This window comes from Canis aureus, chromosome 31 (genome assembly GCF_053574225.1).
Source record: "Canis aureus isolate CA01 chromosome 31, VMU_Caureus_v.1.0, whole genome shotgun sequence".
In the NCBI taxonomy this organism is placed as follows: Eukaryota; Metazoa; Chordata; class Mammalia; order Carnivora; family Canidae; genus Canis; species Canis aureus.
The window spans coordinates 25,960,582-25,967,771 of record NC_135641.1 but is presented as its reverse complement, the minus strand read 5'-3'; positions in this window follow the sequence as shown (position 1 = coordinate 25,967,771).

Genomic DNA, 7,190 nt, shown 5'->3' with positions numbered 1-7,190 from the left:
CATGGGGGAAGGCACATTAATGGAGACCTCCTCCTTTTCTCTGCTCACTCCACTCCCATTTGCCACTCCACTAGGACCCTCATGATTATCGTTCAAAAGGCTAAAAGCAAAGCTGTGGCCTGTTCCCTGAGTCCAGCTTTGCCAGTCAAATGTGGAGATCTGTTCACAGGGGACCTGAATAGTCACATCAAACACTTTTTGTGTAACTTAAGGACACCCTACAGAGTTTCATCTTTGAGGGAACAAATCACTTTAATTTTTGTTTCCCAGTGGCTATTCCTGTCATTCTATTCATTGTTTTGGTTTGGGATCTATTCCCTCCCTGCTACTTTGGGGTTTTCAGAAGTTGGTTGATTTCCTTTCTTATAATTTGATACTTCAGCTTTTTTTATCTGCCACTCATTGGCATTAGATTTTTTTTTTTTTTTTTTTTTTTTTTTTTTAGTTAACTCCTAGAGAGTGCTTCAGCAAGGCAGAATGGGGGCGAGATTAGAGTCCCAGCCTGGAAATGGGAAGCTCAGGTGGGTCTTAGCTCTACTACCTTTCTGGAACAAATCATTTCACCTTAGTCTCTTTGTCTCTTTTAGGGGGGTGGGGGGAATATGAACTCTGTACCTCTAGATTATCAACTCCACCAGGGCAGGTATTATTTACATTTTGTTCAATTGTAGCCCTACACCTATCCTGGCACATGGTATGTAGCAGACACACAATAAAGACTGTCGAGTGACTGACTGATTTTCATAAAGACCAAATAAGCTGATAGACATAAAACACTTGGCAAATCCCACAGCAGTGTACACAGAGAAGCATTACTATTGCACATATGGGAAATGCATGGACTGTCCCCAAACTGAAGAGTTACTAGGCCATTTTAAAATATCAGAAGAGGGCAGCCCTGGTGGTGCAGTGGTTTAGCGCCGCCGGCAGCCCAGGATGTGATCCTGGAGACCTGGGATCGAGTTCCACGTCGGGCTCCCTGCATAGAACCTGCTTCTCCCTCTGCCTCTCTCTCTCTGTGTCTCTCAGGAATAAATAAATAACATCTTAAAAAATAATAAAATAAAATATCAGAAGATACTTCAGCAAATTTTTTATTTATTAATTCAAATATCCATAATATTGTTGATGTGGCCCCGGGTTGCAATTCAAATGGGAGGCAGGGCAGAGAGGCAATTGTTTTCTTAATGGAGATGAAGAAAGGAGAAGGCAATGTGTTAGAAATTGTGTTAGAGAGAACCAGAATGTTCCTAGGTAGAAAAGAGTTACAAGTAGGAGAGGAATCTTATGCTCACTTGTTCTAGCAAAACAGGTTTTATTGGCTGGCCAGAACACTGGAATCTAGAGTTGGATAAGAATTTTCCCAGAGCCACTATTTTCTAATATTTTCATATTTATTTATAATCAGACCAAGTCTGAAAAATGACTTAAGGCAGAACTTGTCAAAATAGGCCATCACTGCTGACATTGAGCCAGTCAAATCTCTCATCTCATAGATGGGAGACTTAGGAAAATTATGTGTCTCAGGTAACTCAGCTGGATGTGATATTCAGTGCTAGTCACATTCCTAACACAGTTTTCTGAATCATAAATTGCTACAGACATAAGAATACTGGCTCATAGCAAGAAAGAAGAATAAAACAGACACACAAAAAGAACAAAAATACAACTACTTCCTGGATTCCCTATAGCTCTTCATCCCCTGGTTCCAGCTCAGTTCCAGACCTAGCTATTTCCTTGCCCTTGGATTATGACATCCTTACATTTGTTCATGGGAACCAGGAGTCTTTAGCAATCCAACTACTATTAGTTCCTGGAGAGATCAGGTGTCCCTAAGCTCCTAGCACAATGCCTTGTACAGAACAGGTGCTCAGTAAAGGTAGGATGTTGACATAGAAGCCTCAGGAATCAACCTTAATATCTGCTCCCCTTTCTCAGATAAATTCTCCCATGAGGATCTTGTACTGTAATTGTCACCATACTTGCCCCATCTCACTTTATAAACCAATGTCCCCATGTCCCAGCATAATCCCCAATGATTCCCATCTAGACTCAGGTAGTAATGGAGGAGGCAAAGAGGTTAGAGACCACTGTACTAGAATCATAAGCTTGTTTATTGTATCAAGTTCATGAAGCATCAACCATAACTTGCTCAATCAATAGTGAAGGAAGTAAAAGAGAACAGAATTGTCATTCTAGTCTTATGACAAAAAGAGAACAAAATCGTCATTCTAGTCTTATGACAGAAAGATGAATAAAATATATAGTTCCCAGCCCTTAAGGAGCTTACAATGTGTAGGGAGATAGACACAAACACACACAGCTAGAATATGATTTAAATATTATAATAGACACAGAAAAAGTAAATAAGTATTATAATAGACCCAAGTACAGAGTCTTCTAAGAGCTCAGGGGTTATCCTAGGACATGGGATCAAAGAAGGCTTCAGTAGGAGACATTTGAATTGGACCATGAAACATGCGTAGGATTTCCCCAGATGGCAAGAGTCAGGAAGAAGGGCATTCTAAGCAATGGAAATAACAAGTGCAGTGACAAAGAGGGGTGGACAGATGTGACAATGATAAGGGACCATACTTCATCTGGAATGACTAGACTAACATTGGCCAGAACATACCCTGGAAACAACTGTCCATGGTTAATAAGTTTAGGAAATGCATCCTTTATTCCCATTTAGAAATTTAAAATGCATATTTGCCTATCAAATGCTCTGAGAAACTGGTGAGGAGGCTACATGGGTAGTCCAGGGAAATATGGTAGAGGTCCTGAAACGGGAGAGCGGTAGGGAGTTCAAAGAGGATTGCAGGAGAGCGAGATTGCAGATAGAACACAATCAGGAGTTCAACAAATGCAGAAGAGGAGTGGACTTAAAAGGACCGACTAGCTTTTAGCTTGTTGGACTGAATGGAAGGCAATGCAATTGGAGAAGAAAAGAGAAGTATTTGGAGAAGATATCATAGGTTTGGCTTCAGTCATGTTGAATGTGAGCTGACCAGGACCAATCACATGATGATGTCCACAGATAGCTGACAATACAGGTTTGGTTCCAGAAGTACTGTAGTAGTTCAAGAAGATGCTGGACAACCATTGGAACCATTATAGAAAATATCTAGCATGGGACAGGGCATTGGATTGGATGAAAGTCAAAGTCCTTTCGGCCCAGAGCTAGCATGATTTTATGACCAGAGGGACCCATGTTGAGGAGTGTAGATGGTCCAGCCTCTCTGCTTGATGACCACATCCAAGGGTGTCAAGTCCTACAGCTGATCATGGAATTAATGTCTACAAAAGAAGCTTGACATCTCCACAAACCCTAGCAAAAGGAAGTTTATTTTTTTAAATATTTTAAGTAATCTCTATACCCAATATAGGGCTTGAACACACAGCTCTAAGATCAAGAGTTGCATGAGTGGTTTTTACAGAAATGTCTTTCACAAGTAAAACTTTGCAGTGACCCTAGTAAAATGGCTCCCTTTCTTTTGGCCTGATCTCACTGAGAAACACTGAAAATACAGAATATTCAAGAACAATCATGGAATCTGAGCAAGTTCCTGGCAATGTACTTTACTGACCCTTCCCAGGGATCAGTGCAGCCAGTTCTAATTCTGACCACATCATTAAGTCACTGTATGTCTTTGTGAAAATTATTTACCACCTACGTGTCTCTAACCTTTATCTACGCATCTGTGAAGTACATTTAAATAATGATACCGGCACAGCTTATCCAAGTTGTTAGGAGGGTTCAATGATATGTGCTTTTTTCTGAAAGATGACTTTAGTAATGAAGACTACTTGCTCTAAATATACATCCTAAACTGTTGGAGATGCTAGGGGTCCTGGGAAGTGAATAATTCAATACATCATGCCTATCTTGCAGATGGGAAACCGAGGCCCAGAGAGATCAGATGATTTACCCAAGGTCAGATAGGCAGCAAGGCTGAGCCAGCAATAAGGTAGGTTCTTTTTCTTCCAAGCCCCACTGCCTTCTACAGACCAAGAGCTGGTACCATGGCAGAAAAGAAATCATAAACTGGAAAGAAAATGTGGTTGAATATATAGTACTCAGAACTCCAAGCAGCAAATAAAGCCTACAGGCCAGCTAAAACTATTTGCCCATATTCCTCTAAACCTGGTAATTTTTCTTTATTTGTATCAACCTGAGTGGGCCACAGCTGAGTCTCCCTGACACCTCAGTTCAATGATTTAACACACACTATGATGGTGAACATTTTTATATTGATATCCTCACTGACTAGAAGTTCAGACATATCTATCCCACCCTTTCCTATAGATCCTCTCCTTTCTAACCCTGGAGGGAATGTTCTAGGCGGGGAGCAATGAGCTAGTTTTACTCATGACACTGCTGACGCCAAATGTGTGTAGGAGGGTTTCCCACACCAACTGATTCCCTAGCTCTCTAGCACTAACAACCTAGAGTTAGGGCAGGTCCCACAGTCTAAGAACTCATTCCCACAAGACTGTCCCCACTTCAGAGGCCAGTCTTACCATCTGTACTTCTGACCAACTGGCTATAAATTCAGGGGGTTCGCACAATCCTCTCCTCAGATTTACTCATTTATTAGAACATCTCACAGGACTCAGAAGAACATTTTACTATCACAGACTTATTATAAAGGATATAAATCAGGAACAGCCAAATCAAAGAAATGTACAGGGCAGTATATTAGGGAAGGAACATGGTACCTCCATGCCATCTAAGCATACTATCTTCCTTGAACTTCTAAATGTTCATCAACCCAGAAACTCACTGAACTCCATGTTTAGAACCTTACATGGAGGGTTTATTACATTGCCTTGATTGATGTACTCATTAGCCACTGGTGGTCGACTCAAGCTCTAGCCACCCCACCCCCTACCCATCTCCAGAAGTTGGGAGACAGGACTGGAAGTTCTAATCCCAAATCATACCTTGGTCTTTGTGGTGACAGGCCCTATATTAAAGCTCTCTAGGGAACCCCAGCCACAAGTCATCTCTTTAGAAAAAAAGATATCCTATCTATCACTCAGGAAATTCCAAAGAATTCATAGGAGCTCTGTGTTAAAAGAAGAAAAAAAAAAAAAAAAACTTTTAAAATGCTCTTATCATCCGTATCACTCAAGAAATTACAACACTTTTTTTTAAAGATTTATTTATTCATGAGAGACACAGAAAGAGAGGCAGAGACACACAGGCAAAGGGAGAGGAAGGCACCCCACAGGAATTGATACAGGACTCGATCCCCAGACCCCAGGATCATGCCCTGAGCTGAAAGCACATGCTCAACCATTGAGCCATCCAGGCATCCTGAAATTACAATGGTTTTAAGAGCTCTTTGCTAAGAACCGGGGACAAAGACCAAATATATATTTCTTATTATGCCAACAGGGGCCATAGTTTATTTCTTTCCTGAACTGGGTAAGCAAAAGTCTCTAACTGACCTTCCTTCTCCATCTTTTCCTCCCTACAGTTGGCATTGTTACCTTCCTACATGTCTCTGCTTTTTCCCCTCCCCATCTCCTCCGCATACAGGACAAGGCCTAAAACTGCATCTTGGCATTCAAACCCCTTCCGGATTTGGTCTCAATCTGTCCTTCAAGCTTTATTTCTTCTACTCTCTTATGGTACACTATGCATCAAGCTCAACCTAGACTCATTGCTAAATCCTGAATACATGTAGGCCTTTTGCACACCAGTCTCTCAATCCAGTAGACCATTCATCAAGGCCCACTGCTGGTTCCTTTACACCCCCACGGTCTTGTGTTTTTCCTCTTTTCGACACATATCTCCTTTCATAACATCGTGTGCTGTGTACTTGTCCGCTTCTTCATTAGATGGTCCTCATGTCAACTCATCTCTCCATCCCCCACAGCACTCAGCTCAGTGCCCAGAAACCAAGTCTTGAAAACTAACTTATATTACTTGAAGAAACACAAATACATCTACTATACCAGAAGTGAAGACCACCATACTAAAATAAAACATAACAACACCCGGGGTTGGCTGAAGTTTCCATGCATCTTCAAATCAGAGTTGGTAGCTCGTTCTCCAGAGAAAGCACTTGGAAAAATTGTTTTTACCTGTTCCCTTTCGTGCATGTTCAGTTGCCTAAGTCGCTTTGAAGTCTGTAAAATGGCCAATATCTCCAATCAGAGCAGTGTTTCCTTTCCAGACAGGAAGACTGCCGCGAAGGAGAGAAGCCACGCTTGTTTTTGCGGTCTGGGCTGCGACGATGACTCATCCACTAAAGCCAGAGGCTGTCTATTTTGATCTCTCTATGTTCAGAGTCTATTTACGGTTGTAATTTTCTTTCTTTCTCTTTCTCCTTTCCCGCCCCTGGTGACTTATCGGAACGGTCACACGCATTTGACAAACGGAACCTGCATAAGGAGGGAGAGAGCATGATTGAACATGCTTTCAGCTAAAGCCCACGAATGAATGCTTGTGTTTACAGCTCTGATGATAGGGTTCCGGTAATGACTTGGCCTTTTTCTCCTTGATTGAATATTCCCCTGGGCCTGCCAGTCTGGGTTCCTGTTATTTAATGAGGACATTGGAACACAACCTCAAGATGTCTGCAAAAATGACCTTTTCTTTGGGCTGATTCCAAATGCAAAGAAAAGTAGAGCCCAAGTTAGACAGGGTGCTTCTGGAATACAGCTTTGGAATTCACTTTTTCCCTCTGAAGCTCAGAAGCCTGGAATCACATACTATCAGAGCCAGAGAGAATCATAGAGGTGATCTGGTTACAAGTTTTCATTCTGCAGATGGAGAAATCCAGGACCAGAGGGAAAAAGCAAGTCGCTGTAAATCATACGGCAGACACAGTCACAACAAATTCAAGCTTGGAACCCGTCTTAGAATTGTAGTCAGTGTTCTTTTGAATGGCTGGAGATTGAAATTAATGGCTGGCTACATGGTTGCTTAAGTAAAGGAGAAGCTTCTCTCTGTTTCCCATGTTACACCGTGGCAACATGATGCTCTGCTCTCCCTAGACTCAATATGAGAGACTGGCAGCATGAGCAAAGGAACCAGCCTCTCACTGTTAGCTCAGAGTCTCCCCATTAACTTTAAAAACCAATATAGGAGAAGAATAAGGGTCAGTGGCAGAGGGTTTTACCTGGGGCAACCTTGGAGCTCTCGCATTTGCCTCATTCAGTGTCTTCTCTGCATT